The 15,293-nt window shown below is 48.1% G+C and overlaps 1 non-coding gene across 1 annotated transcript; it reads left to right on the top strand.

Annotated features, from left to right (window-relative positions):
- The first annotated feature begins 633 nt into the window (after positions 1-633).
- LOC136594039 (U6 spliceosomal RNA) lies at positions 634-740 on the top strand. The gene has a single exon (XR_010788488.1). It is a non-coding gene; the product is annotated as a U6 spliceosomal RNA (small nuclear RNA).
- The last annotated feature ends 14,553 nt before the right edge of the window (positions 741-15,293 follow it).

Raw genomic sequence — 15,293 nt, 5'->3', positions numbered from 1 at the left:
TAATGTGCGCAGAAAACGGAGGCAAAAATTTTTTTTCATTTAATATCTTAAAAAAAAAATAAAAAATTGTCATTTTTGTTGCAGTTGGTGCGCCATAGAAACAGAACGCACTGAAAGATGGCAGAATGTAGTTTTTCCCCTCGTCATCCTGACAGCATACACATGGAGGTTGTCTGCTGGACACCTGTTGGGACAGGAAGCGGAAACTACAAAAGGCAACTCCCACCACCGGCTCACCAGTGTCTTCCTGTCCCTGCAGGACAGTCCAAGCGGGCCTCCAGGTGTATCCTGGAGGTGAATGAAAAAAGAAGACTCCCATGCAGCCTGTCTGCCCGTGGGGGGACGACTCTCTGTTCGGGCTGGCAGGGCTTGCGCGGGTGAGACCCTACGTGGGGACCCTCACCCGCAGGATCTACCCAGCACTGTTCCCCCAGTGGGAAAAGCCTACCCCGGTACGCTGCCCAGTGGGGTTGTCGTACCGGTAGGAAGCAGCCCCGGTACCTGCAGGCTCGGACGCCGCTGTCTCCAGGGATCCACGTCTAGAGAGGTATGCCAGCAGCGCTCGGGGCGGGCCAGGCGTGGTTCAAATCAGGTCCCCTCAAGTGCCAGCTTTACTCAAAAAAAAAAAAAAAAGTGCTCGCTTCGGCAGCACATATACTAAAATTGGAACGATACAGAGAAGATTAGCATGGCCCCTGCGCAAGGATGACATGAAAATTCGTGAAGCGTTCCGTATAGCGCCATGTGTGTCTCCTAGGCGGCGGCCCCACGTGTGTGCTGGTCGGCGTGCGTCCCCACGAGTGTGCGGGTTGGCGGTGTCCCAGTGTATGCGGTGTGTCCCCCGGGTCCGGCGCGGCGGCGTGACGTCAGCGCGGCCGCATCCCGGGGGGCGGGGCCTCACTTAAAGGGGGCGTGTCGGCGCCAAATTTGAAAATTTAAAAGGACTGGATTCCTCTGCATCTCTCCTGGCTGCACCTTACTGAAGATGTCAGCCAGAGAGGACACTGAAAGCAGCCTGCTGGTGAGTAGACTGCTTTGGGAGTACCGGGGAGGGAGGATTGAGACATCAGGATCTGGTGCTGGAAGTCCTTTTTGCTGTCTCCGTCTCTTAGGACAGAGATGCACAAAAGGTTAGAGAGGCCAAAAAGCGAGTGCGCAAATGTCCAGTTGGCTTGCGGCGGCTAGAAGAGGGCCACACCAAGCCACTATGCGCGGACCCTACGGAGAAGGTGATCCGCAAAGAGGGCTCCTCGGGCATGTCGGACATCCGATCCATGATCCGCGAGGAGATTGAAGCCTCGCTCTCCTCTCTTTCTCTGCCGCCCCCCCACGGAAAGGGTAAGGCGGGCACGAATGGAAGAGTCAGACTCTGAGGAGGTCCTAGAAGATTCTCCTTCAGAATCCATGCCGCCCATGAAGGATACAAGGAAGTATTTCTTTTCATCGGCGGACTTGGGTCAGCTGTTAACTGCAGTCCGGCGCACCATGCAGGTGGAGGAAGAGGTGCCGCAGCAGCCATCCTTTCAGGATTGCCTGTTCCGGGGACTCCTACCACAGCCAAAACCGTCATTTCCAGTTAATGACACTTTAAAACAGCTGATCCTGACAGAGTGGAAACAGGCAGATCAGAAATTCTTCCTGTCCAAGGAATTCAAGGATCGGATGGTCTTCACACCAGAAGATATCGAGTTCCTAGAAACCGTCCCTAAGGTGGATCTGGCGGTCGCCAGGGTCTCAAAAGCAGCCCTCCCCTTTGAGGACATTTCCCAACTGCGGGATCCACTAGACACCAGAGTGGATGCTGCGATGGAAAAGGCCTGGGAGACCGCGGCCCTGACCGTCAAAGCTAACATCACGGCCACATCTGTGGCGAGATCTATGTCAGTCTGGTTAGACCAACTCCAGACGCTGATTTCTCAAAGGGGCTCTAGGGAGGACATCTCCAGCTGCCTTCCCCTCCTCCAGAGGCAACTGGCTTCCTGGCAGACGCCTCTATGGAGTCAGTGAGGTTCAGGGCCCGTTCAGCAGCCCTCTCGAACACAGCAGGAGGGCTGTCTGGGTTAAGGCCGGGACAGGAGATAACGCCTCCAAGAATAGGCTCTGTTCCCTGCCCTCCCAAGGACACAGAATCTTCGGGCCTTCCTTGGATACTCTCCTAGAGAAGGCATCGGATAAGAGCCAGGGACTACCATCGGAGAAATCGTTTAAGCGGCTTCCTCCTCCTACCCTCCTCCTTTTGTTCCCTCTAGAGCATACAAGGGGAAAGGGAAAACCGGACGCTGGTCCTATCCCAAAGGCGGGAAGGGTGAGAATCTGCCTTCCCGGATCCTATAAGTAGGGGGTAGACTGAAAGGGTTCGCCCTTAGATGGAACGAGGCGACCTCCAATCCCCGGGCCTTACGCCTAGTCTCGGATGGCTACAAAATTGAAATTTCCTCCCCGGAGGTTCATAGTCACCCCCTGCCAGTCACCTGCGTCTGCTCAGGCCCTCCAGTTGGGGGTGCAAGAGCTGTTATCTCTAGGGGCCATCACTCGGGTTCCCGCAGAAGGACTATTCAAGGGGTGCTACTCCCCCTCGTTCCTAATCAAAAAAACAATGGATCCTATAGAACTATAATTAATCTGAAATTCCTGAATAAATCTATCACGTATCAAAGATTTAAAATGGAATCGGTGCGGTCAGCAATCCCCTTAATTGCGCCGGATAGTGTCATGGCCACCGTGGACTTATAGGACACATATTACCATGTCCGTATACACATAGATTCCCAGCGGTTTCTGCGGTTTGCCCTGGTGATAGATGGCTCTGTCTCTCACTTTCAATTTACGTGCCTGCCGTTCGGGATTTTCTCCGCACCCCGGGTGTTCTCCAAACTGGTGTTAGAGATGGTGGCGGCACTGACAAGGTGTTGATTGTCCCATACCTCGACGATTTCCTGATCATAACAGGATCGGCTTCAGAACTCCAGTTCCAGGTCAACCTCACACTCCGTCTGTTCGAGTCATTAGGCTGGATCATCAACTCCTCTAAATCCAGTCTTCTGCCCGAGCAGAAAGAGGAAAAAAAAAAATAAAATTTCTGGGAGTGATTCTGGACTCACACCATCAGTGCTCATCCCTTCCCCTAGAAAGGCAAAAACGATCCAGGATGAGTGTCGGGCACTTTCTCTAACCACTAAAGTCTCCCTTAGGAGAGGCAGGAGGGTCCTCGGCCTCATGACCTCTTGCATCGGGTAGTCCCTTGGGCCCAGTTACATTGTAGAACCCTCCAAGACTTTATCCTAAACAACTGGGATAAATCCCCCGCCTCCCTGGATCGGAAAGTCGTCCTTACCTACAAGATAAAATCCTCCTTGGAATGGTGGATGTCTATCTCTAACCTTGCCAGAGCCACGGCTTGGTACCCCGCATTCCCAGTATCCATCTTTACTGACGCAAGTGCAACTGGTTGGGGGGCCCACTTAGGCCGTCATTACGTCCAAGGGGGCTGGAACCGGGAGGAAGCTGCTCAATCCTCCAACTACAAAGAACTTTGCGCTGTCTGGAAGGCCATTCGGGGCCTCGAGACAGAGATCAGGGGTAGACACATTAAGATCTTTTCGGATAACATAACAACTGTGTCCCTCATCCGCCACCAGGGATCCACGCGGAACCCCCGACTCCAAGACCTGGCGGCAAAAGTTCTCGGGTGGATAGAGCAGTGGACGCCTTCCGTCACAGCGTACCACGTAAGGGGCCCAGAGAACTCCATGGCGGACCATCTCAGCCGCAGGAAGATAGACCCCGGGGAGTGGACTCTACATCCACACGCGTTCCAGCTAATTTTAGAGAGATGGGGGACACCCAAGGTGGACTTGTTCACCTCTCGGGAGAACACCAAGTGTCCCCGGTTTTTTTCCATGGGAGCAGACGGGGGCTCCCTGGGAATAGATGCACTATCCCAGGCCTGGGATTGGGACCTTGCATACGCCTTCCCGCCTATCCCCCTGATTCCTCGGATCCTAAGCAAAATTCAGGAGTCCCCAGGCTCCGTTATCCTGGTGGCCCCATTCTGGCCCAAGAGACCCTGGTTCCCGCTCCTGGCCGCTCTCTCGACAAAGGATCGCCTCTACATCTGCCGCAGAGAGACGACCTCCTTCAGCAGGGTCCCCTGATATGCCCAAAGGTCCGACAGTTCAGACTGGCGGCCTGGAAGTTGAACGGGTAAAATACCTGAGCCGGGGCCTATCAGAGGGGGTGACCACTACGTTATGTGAGAGCCTCAAAAAATCCACCTGAAAAATATACTCCAGGGTGTGGGATACCTTCTCTAGGTGGTTGGGGCATAGTATATATGACCTCCAACAGCCCGACATTAACAAAATATTGGAGTTCCTACAGGATGGTTTGGACATGGGGCTAAGACCTGGTACCCTTAAGGTCCAGGTGGCCGCCCTTGGGGCCTTCTTCGACTTCCCCTTAGGCGACCATAGGCTAATTAAGAAATATCTGAAAGGGGCAGTCAGACTCCATCCCTTTATAAGAGAAACCATGCCCCCATTGGACCTGAACCTAGTTTTGCAGGCCCTCTGCGCACACCCCTTTGAGCCCCTGGAAGATCTATCAGTAAAGATCCTCCCCCACAAAGTTGCCTTTTTAGTGGCCATCACATCCGCCACACGGATCGGGGAGATCCAATCCCTCTCGATTAGGACCCCATACATGACCACCTTCCCTGATAAAATAGAGTTCAGGCCTGACCCCTTCTTTCAACCAAAAGTTCTCACAGACTTTCACAGAGAACAGCGTATAGTACTTCCCTCCTTCTGCCAGGAACCCCGTAATACCACGGAACAGAGGTTCCATAATTTAGATGTTAGACGAGCCGTCCTGAAGTATTTGGAATTCACACATTCCTTCAGAAGTCTAACAACCTCTTCATTCAATTTCAAGGTCCACGCAGAGGAGGGGCCGCTACTAAGGACTCCTTAGCGCGTTGGGTCAGGAGGGCCGTAGAAGAGGCGTACAGATCCCAGGGGATCCCACTCCCGGGCGACGTTAGAGCCCATTCCACTAGGGTGGTCGCCTGTTCCTGGGCGGAGAGAGCCCAGGCGACAACCGACCAGATCTGCAGAGCCGCCACGTGGTCGAGCACACATACTTTCGTTAAACACTATCGCCTGGATTTGGGGGCCAACCGGGATATGGCCTTTGAGCGGAAGGTGCTACAGGCAGTGGTCCCTCCCTAAAGCCCTTGGTCCTTGGTATTCCTCCATGTGTATGCTGTCAGGATGACGAGGGGAAGACAGGAATTAGGTCCTACCTGTTAATTCCTTTTCTTGAAGTCATCCTGACAGCATAGGGGCTTTTCCCTCCCCTTCGGTTATATTTTACATGAAGTAACGTATTGTACTATGATTTCCATATTAGAAATGATTGGTTAAGCAAAGCCGGGTCACTGTAGTTATTTGGTACACACTGGTGAGCCGGTGGTGGGAGTTGCCTTTTGTAGTTTCCGCTTCCTGTCCCAACAGGTGTCCAGCAGACAACCTCCATGTGTATGCTGTCAGGATGACTTCAAGAAAAGGAATTAACAGGTAGGACCTAATTCCTGTCATTTTCCCATTTCTCTCTCCTTTTTCAGTACATTATATGGTACTGTAAATAATACCATTAAAAAATACAACTCGTCCCGCAAAAAACAAGCCCTCATATAGCGACATCGATAGGTGAATAAAGAAGTTATTATTATTTTAAAAGGGAGGAGGAAAAAACTAAAATGGGGGGATGGGGGGGGGGGGGGAGCTCCGTCACCAAGGGGTTAACAAGATAAAGGAGTTATGCCACCGTAGAAGTTTGTTAAAAACATTACATTTTTTTTTCTTCCACTTCCACCTATTAAAGATACCCCATTACAAAGATAAATTCCTTTGATGCAAAGAATGGTGACCAGTGTCGATATTGTCAGCGGCTTTGAATGTTCTGGCTCAGAGAAAGGCTTTATTCAGCATGACAAAGTCATACTGTAACAGTGGCATAAGCCCTTGTAGACTAGAGCTGTGTGTGTATTATATAAACAGACATTCGTCTGAATGTAGAGTATGTAATACACCATCTTCCCTGCAGTAGCTAATACAGAGGAAATATCTGTCTGATTGAACAATAATCGTTGTGTGTAAATTGGACTTAAGCCACAGTTTGCTCAAAAGCCATTGTTTGAGCGATAATCGTTGTGAAAGATGGGAGCATTTACACACGCTTAACCATGATTTTTAGGTGAGCAAAAAAACCACTGTTCAGCCAGGGAGGAGAAAACATACACCGCATGCTGTTTTTGCAGTCTATGCTGCTGTATTTTCCATAGGAGCTGCTGATTACATTGTACTCAGCAGAAAGCCCTTGGCAGAACAAAGGAGCTGAATGCAGAGAACAGACCACCGCCTGGTCTCTGCATACATATCCCAGAGGCTCATTTACATGCGAATGAAGGTGATAAGCTGCTAATGAACATTAATGTCCATTAGCAGTTTGAGCAAACACGTTTTCAGCGATGTTTTTTTTTTTGTTTTGCATAATCTTTTGCTCGATTTTATCGGAGTCTAAATGGGATCTTGGGCTGTATTTACATGGGCTCTTTTCCTGTGCAAGTTTTATGCGTAGACACACAGCTATAAAAAACATTGTTTTAAATGGGTCTATTTACATGTCATTTTCCTCTTGCAATGATGCAGCATGTCTTATTGTATTATGAGATTGCAAAAAATGTGCCCATTATTTGCTATGGGCGAGTTAAAGATTGTTGCAATGAAAAAACAGTGATTTTCACATGTGTAAAAATTGTATGTTCAGTGATACAATTCCATTTTCTTGCAAATCCTGTCACAATTGCAGTAAAAGTTGCGTTTGTACAAGCGTGATATATGTCCAAACCAATGTAACGCTTACCTGTGTAAATATGGCTTTACATTGGCAAAATTAACTTATCTCTGGGTGTTAGGAGCCCTACTGATCCCCCATGTGAATAAAATAAGTCAACCCCTTGAACTAGGGGAAAATATTATGACTAAGTTCATTTTTGGATTTTACTTAAACCTTAAAGGGGTTGTCTCGCGAAAGCAAGTGGGGTTAAGCACTTCTGTATGGCCATATTAATGCACTTTGTAATATACATCGTGCATTAAATATGAGCCATACAGAAGTTATTCACTTACCTTCCCTGCGCTGGCGTCCCCGTCTCCATGGTGCCGTCTAACTTCAGCGTCTAATCGCCCGATTAGACGCGCTTGCGCAGAAGGGTCTTCTGCCTTCGGGTCTGTCCGGCAGCATCGGCGTTCTGGCTCCGCCCCTTCTACGCATCATCACGTAGCTCCGCCCCGTCACGTGTGCCGATCCCAGCCAATCAGGAGGCTGGAATCGGCACACGTGACGGGGCGGAGCTGCGCGATGATGCGTAGAAGGGGCGGAGCCAGAACGCCGATGCTGCCGGACAGACCCGAAGGCAGAAGACCCTTCTGCGCAAGCGCGTCTAATCGGGCGATTAGACGCTGAAGTTAGACGGCACCATGGAGACGGGGACGCCAGCGCAGGGAAGGTAAGTGAATAACTTCTGTATGGCTCATATTTAATGCACGATGTATATTGCAAAGTGCATTAATATGGCCATACAGAAGTGCTTAACCCTACTTGCTTTCGTGAGACAACCCCTTTAACCCTTTCACTCCTGATCCATTTTTTTTTTTTTTTTTGTGTTCACCTTTCCAAGAGCTGTAACTAAGTTTTCTGTCTGCATAGCTGTTTGAAGGGTTCGTATTTTGAGGGACAAGTATTTTGTATTTTAATTCAGGCTTTTATGAATGGGACAATGCAAATTATGTGCATTTTTTTTTTCCTTTGGGATTTAAAAAATAAATAAAATGGGTTTACTTTTGAGTTATTAAAAATGTGAATCTTGTATCTGCGATTTTTGTTTTAGTCCCCATTCACTAGGCCCTCATCTGCTATGGCTCCCTGTGATGTGTCACCTGGGGGCCACTGAGATGGGGTCTCGCTCTCTGACTTCCTGTTTAGATGCGCAGTCAGCATGGACTATGGCAACTTTAGATAAACAGATGCTGTTGGCAGAAGATGTCAACTGACTAACACAAATGTCACCACTCAGTATCAAGCAGGTTTAGCTCCCAGATCTACACAAAAGTAACTAAGCCAGCTGCCTCTTCTGTTACGGCCGAGGCAAAAGTGTTACATATGCCAGGGACCCTTGATATCTGCTGTCACATATGTGTTCATCTAAATTGCAATTAGTGAAAAAGATTTATTTACTCTGCCTCACGGATTAAATGCTGCACTATGCAATTTTCAGGGTGTATCAGACAAGCAAGTTATGCAAATTGTTGCAGTTTTGGCACAATCCTGTAATCTGTGAGATTCATAGACTGGTTTTCGATTCATCAAACGTTAGAGACCATGTCGTCCCCATGGAAACTGCTTTGTACTGTTACTTTTTTCTTTCTGGGTAAAGATGCCTGTTAAGATGCAGTCTAGAGGAGGGTGTCAAGCCTGCCCAGGGATGTGAGCACATGTTCTCAGTGAGAGCTCCCAGCATCTATCCTCCAACACCATCCTGGGGCCAGGATATCTTGCCACTGTGAGGCTTCAGAGACTGCACTGGTCTTTTCCAGAGCTCTGCAGTAATAGGACACTCTGCAAAGGACACTCCCTGTTTGCTGTACTATTTTGCAGAGTGGAGAAATCGGGTGCCCAGGAGATTCAAGATGGCTTCCGAGAGCAGTGAAGCTTACTACTGACTGGGGTAGAGACTCCACTGCAAAACGTATGTTTGCAAGAATAGACCACTGGGCAACGTACAGGAGGACCACAGAGAAATACTGGAGCAGATAAATGGACACTGAGTGTCGCATCCAACAATTAGTCTTGTGGGGTGTTGCAGAGAGGAGGGGACTGTTCCAGCCTGCAACATGTGGAACACCAAATTGGAGAAGCTCAACCCTGCAAACACGGCAATATTGCATTTAATTGAACCCAATATTTCTTTTAATGTGGGCTCTAAGTACACTACACAAGTGGGTTCAATACCGGATGATGTGGGGCATATTAGGCATGATATAAACACAATTTCTGAATATATAAGTGCAGTGGAGGAGAGGTTGAGCGAGATGGAGGACCAGATAATACCACTAAAACGTTACACACAAAGCCATGACCTGACTATATGTTGGATAAAATACACGATTTGGAAAACCGCACACAACACAATAACTGTCCATGTAGTTGACCTCCTTTAGAAGGTAATGATCCCTCAGAGTGATCAACCAAGATTCAAAATAATCAATTTGGCAGAGACTCTCCAAAACTAGTGTTTGTGGTGAGTGTGCTCACTGCTTCCTTTCACGTCTGACACCAACACGGGCTCCTCCACAGCCCATTTTGATCAAATTCCTATATTTTAAGGACCGAGATATAATTCTGATGAAGCCAGGGAGCAGAAAATATACTGGTGGATGGTGCCAAGATCTCCTTCTTTCCAGACTTTTGAGCAGAGGTTCAGACAAAACATGTAACCTTTCAATATTTAAAATGCTGCCTGTGAAATTTGCATATTCCCGAAGCACAGCACCATTTTTTTTGCTGCTAGCTGGCTGGATCAAAATGAAGCCAAAATGCGGCATGGAATACGTTGGCCACATAGACTAATCATGGCTGATAACTGACGTACTAATTTCTTAAAGAGGTTCTGTCAATAGAAAAAAAAAATTCTATACTTACCTATTCTTTCCCCATCAGTCTTCTTACCGCATCTTCTCGCCGATTCTTTTCCTGTCTCCTGTAGTCCCCTTCCCGAGTCACCGGCCGATTCTTCTTCCGGTGATGACTTTTCCATTTCCGTCATTCTCCTTCCTGCTGAGCAATGTACACTACGTCACTAGTGAGGTAGCTTTCATAGCCTAGCAGGAAGTGCCAAGCTATTGCTGAAACTGCGCATGTGTGCTGTCTCTGCAATAGTATATTGAACGCTCGCGATGAGCTGGATCAGATGCGCCGTCTCGGCAATAGATCAGCAATCCTTCCTAGGCAGTGAACGTTACGTCCCTAGTCACATAACCTACACTGACCTGCCGGAAGAAGAATGCAAAGAATAGATTCATCATAACAAGAAGGATCTGGTCGGCTTGCGGTGAGGTCACCCGTGGGATAGAAGATCAGCGAGAAGATGCTTGAAGAAGGCTATCTGGGAAGGAATAGGCAAGTATTGTTGTTGGTACGTGTTTTTTTTTTAAAAATAACCTAACCCCTTTAAAGGGGTTGTCCCGCGATAGCAAGTGGGGTTAAGCACTTCTGTATGGCCATATTAATGCACTTTGTAATAAACATCGTGCATTAAATATTGGCCATACAGAAGTTATACACTTACCCCCTCCGGTGCTGGCGTCCCCGTCTCCAGGGCGCCGACCAAAGCCGCCTTCTCTCTGGATTAGATGCGCTTGCGCAGTCTGCCCTCTTCTGTCCGGTTCCGGCGTGCTTGCGCCGCAGAGGTCTTCTGCGCATGCGCAGAAGATCTGTGCGGCGCGAGCACACCGGAGCGGCCCCTTCAGCGCAAGCGCGTCTAATCCAGGGAGAAGGCGGCTTTGGTCGGCGCCATGGAGACGGGGACACCAGCATCGGAGGGGGTAAGTGTATAACTTCTGTATGGCCAATATTTAATGCACGATGTATATTACAAAGTGCATTAATATGGCCATACAGAAGTGCCTAACTCCACTTGCTATTGCGGGACAACCCCTTTAAAGCTTATGGCAGGATACCTGGGATGACAACTGGAGCAAACAGATGCTACACAGATGAATTAATATTTCCCTACGACATCATGACAGCATACAGTGGAGGTTGCTACTTTGCTGACCTGTAGGGACAGAAAGAGGCAGAGAATAAAAGCACCTCCCCCTCCACCAAACACCAGTGTTTCCTTTCCCTACAGGACAGCAGGGGCAGAGACTCCAACGCATGCTGCTGGAATGAGGATTTACCCCCAGTCGGGCATCTCTCGAGCGGCATCGGATTGTGGCAGCCCTGGTTACTCCAGTGAGAAGTACCTTATCTAGGTCTCAACTGGGGGCTGCGTGGGTCAGGATCCAAGGACTCGGTGCTGGCACAACCGCGGCTGTCATCAAGGCGGTGTCCGCTGCTTCAGAGTCCCCAACACGTCTGACGTGGAGCATCAGCAGCTGACGTCAGACACTCTGTAGGAGGGGTTAGGAGTGTGTGGGTGGGGGTGTGTGGCTTAAGCAGAAAGTCCGCCAAATTCAAAAGCCTCTACACTGGAGGAACGTTGCGGGCGCAGACACAGACTGATGACCGGTTCCAAGTAAGGATTCTGGGACCCACTACAGGAATGTCGGCCAGAGAGGATCCGGAGAGTCTCCAGACTCTAAGTGGTCCTGTGGGCCGACCAAAAATGCACCTGCACTACACTTACTTCACTTACTGTGTGTTCCTTGTCATTACAGGACAGGGATACTCAGAAGCCCAGGGAGACTAGGAGAAGGAGTAGGAAATGCCTAGTATGTTTGGGGAAGTTGGACGAGGCTTACACTAAAACGCTTTGCGTTACTTGTTCAGCTAAAATACTGCAAGAGATAAAATCATCTTTATGTCTGACATCATGGCAGTGGTCCGCGAAGAGGTGCAGTCTTCCTTTGCAGAGCCGCAGCCGGCGGCCGCAAGGACTGCTCTGGCTGTGTCAGATTCTGAGTATGACATGACAGAAGATTTTTCTCTTGGGGAACTGAGTGAGGTGGTGCAGGAGGGAAAAACGTATTCTCCTCCTCCAGCATGGATCAGTTGCTTAAAGCAGTCCGTAAGACCATGCAGGTCGAGGATGGGGCGCAACAACCCCATACAGCGCAGGATGAGAGGTTCGTGGGTCTTTTACCGCAACCTAAGTAGATTTTTCCCATAAATAGTACCCTTAAATGCCTTATTTTAAATGAGTGGAAATGTGCTGAACAGAGTCCGTTGGTGTCAAAGGACTTTAAGGACCGACTCTTGTTCTTAGAGGAAGTCGCCACCATTGATGAAATACCCAATAGATGCAGCCATTTTCATGGTGATAAGGAAGTCGGGTCTGCCTTTTAACAACGTATCTCACCTGAAAGACACTATGGACAGTAAGATGGATAAAGTTACACGAAGAGCCTGGACTGCGTATTTGTGGTCATAAAATCGATTATTGCAGCTACTTCTGTAGCACGGGCTATGGCTGTCTGGGTCGACCAATTATCCACGTCAATTGACCACAAGAGGAAATTGCTGGCAGTATTCCCTTGCTAAAGATAGCCACAGGCATCTTGGCAGATGCATCCATGGAATCCGATCGGTGGGGGGCTTGTGCAGCGGCCCTATCTAACACAGCCAGATGGGTGGTCTGGGTGACGGCCAGGTCAGGTGACATCAGCTCTAAAAACAAACTCTGTGCCTTGCCCTTGGGGTCACCATATTTTTGGGCCAGACCTGGATCGCCTCTTAGAAAAAGCTACAGACAAAAGCCAGGGGCTTCCAATTGACCGATCTCTCTCTCCTAAAAGACCATTTACACCTCGTCCCTCGTCTACTGCGTATGTGGGGAAAGGAGACTGGGAAGAAAAGATCCTTCATTGGGCAGAACGTACAACCCAGTTGCTGTCGGCCTTCCATATAAAAGGGGCCGAGAACACAACGTTAATTTTCTCAGCAGGAAAGGTGAATCAAGGCGAGTGGGAGCTGCATCTTGAGGTGTTCAAATCACTTGTCACAAAGTGGGGGGTTCCTCAGATACACCTCTTCGCTACCAACAGGAATACCAAATGCCAGCTGTTCTTTTCCCGGGGCTCAGAAAACAAACTGTAGGCATGGACGTTCTCACATCCCTGGGATTGGGAACTATCCCACGAGATCCCATTCACCTGCCACCAAGGCCAAATCTCCCTCGTCAGGGCCCTCTCTGTTACCCAGAGTTTCAGAAATTCGGGCTGGCTGCCTGGATGTTGAGCGGGTAAAATTCCTAGGGAAGGGTCTGTCCAACAAGGTAGTTTCTACCATTTGTGAGCGCCTTAAGCCCTCGACTAAAAAAAAATCTACTCTAGGGTTTGGAGGAAATTCTCGCAGTGGATGCGACATGGTATACAGGCTTTAGAACATCCAGACATTCCCAAAATCCTGGACTTCCTTCAGGAGGGCCTGGATAAGGGGTTAAGCCTGAACACCCTGAAAGTCCAGATTGCATCCTTGGGGGCATTCTTTGACTGTGCACTTGCAGATGGGTTAGATGGGGAAGTCTACTCGCACCCCTAAGAAACTTTCTATTAGACTCGACGCCCCTCCCTGGGACCTGTCTATAGTCCTCCAGGCCTTTTATGACCCACCATTTGAGCCCCTTATGGACTTTCCTATCGCTGTCCTGATGTATAAAGTGGCCCTCCTTGTGGCTGTTGCGTCGGCCAGACGGGTGGGTGAGAACCAGGCCCTCTCCTATAGTCCCCCGTATATGATTGTTCATCCAGATAAGATTTCATTTACTTTGGACCCGTTCTTCCAGCCCGAATTCCTGTCACATTTCCATAGAAATCAGACTATTACTATTCCATCCTTCTGTCAGGATTTTAAAAATTAAAAAGCACAATTTCCATAACTTAGATGTGTGGAGAGTGGTACTAGCGGTTTCAGAAAAACTGCCAAGTTGTTTTATTAATTTCCAAAGTCTGGAACAAGTGCTTGTATACAAAGGGTAGTGAACAAGGTTCGAGTAAGAACTGAAAAGCGTTCTACATTGTTTCTGTGATGAAGCACAAACTTTTATTAATAAACAGGAGTTTTTTGTACACAAGCACTTGTTCCCGACTTTGGAAGTTAACTCATGTGAGTGAGTCACTGTGACCGGATGGCTGATTAAAGACTTGTGGACTAGCCTGTTGGATGGAGCTGGGAGCAGCATACCGACTGAAATTGGGATACAAATTTCATTGTATGAAGGCCCTGCCCCCTAAAGGCCCACTCTACCCGGGCGGTGGCGTGTTCTTGGGCGGAGAGAGCACACTCCTCCATTAAGCAAATTTGTGGTGCAGCCACGTGGGCCTCTAGCCACACTTTCATTAAACATTATACTTAGACATAGAAGCTAGTTGTGATGCTAGTTGAAGACAATAAAACACACCTTCTGGTTAGGAAAGTAGTCACTGTGGTCATTTGGAACACACTGGTGTTTGGTGGAAGGGGAGGTCCTTTTATTCTCTGCCTCTTCCTGTCCCTGCAGGTCAGCAGAGGAGCAACCTCCATCGTATGTTATGATGCCTTCAAGAAAGGGAATTAACGGTAAACTTAATTCCCGTTGTTTTTCTGAGTTTCAGTTACTACACATTCCTTGATCAACGGAGGACTGGTGCTCTATACTGTTGGGATTACTACAGGTTCACAGGTTTTGTTATGGAGTGTTTACTTTTGATCTATTTTCTCTTGCATACACTGATTAAGCCAGGTCGGTCTCACTACCCAGCATATTAGAGATTATTTGACTGTGGGATTATCTATGTACGTGCATATGCACATTCACATATTTTTTGCAATGGGTGACAAATTTAAGATAATCTCATGGAATATACATTGGCAATATTCCATACGGTAAAGTGGTATCATCCATTGGTGCTTTATATACAAGAGACTCCTATCTAGAAAAAGTTTGCACACTGTTAATGTACGTTGGGCGGAGGAATAACTTCCATTCAGTACCAACAAATTTTAGGGGAGTTAGCATTTTGATTCACAAAGTAATCTCATTTCACTGCTTTTCCTGCAAAATAGTTTTGTTTTAATTTTTTTTATTTTTATTTGCTTGTTTTGTAAATCGTCACCAACTTGCCTGTTTGGAATGAACGGTGCATGTTAGGAATGTGAAACACTAAACGAATAGCGCAAGAGAACTGCACAATTCCCATGTGCAAATGGGAAGATGGAATAATACCTGCAGTGCTATCTATTGGAAGGCAGCATTCCTGCAAGTCGACGTTAGACATTTTATACAAGTCTTGTAACAGTGACTGGGAAATCTAAGCCAAAGCCTGAAATCAGCTGTTTGGGAATCGCGATGATGAAAGGGAATCATCCCCAAACAGCTGTCTGTGGAGATTTTAAGCCAAAGCCAGAAATCATACAGTCATTGTTACAAGACTTCTGCAAATCAATGTAAGACTTTTTGTATGAGTGCTGCCTTTCAACAGGTAGCGCTGCAGAGGTATTGTTCCATCTTCCAATTTGCATATTTCCCAGGG

The sequence above is a fragment of the Eleutherodactylus coqui genome, chromosome 1 (assembly GCF_035609145.1).
Source record: "Eleutherodactylus coqui strain aEleCoq1 chromosome 1, aEleCoq1.hap1, whole genome shotgun sequence".
Taxonomy (NCBI): Eukaryota; Metazoa; Chordata; class Amphibia; order Anura; family Eleutherodactylidae; genus Eleutherodactylus; species Eleutherodactylus coqui.
This window is presented reverse-complemented; position numbering and strand designations above follow the sequence as displayed.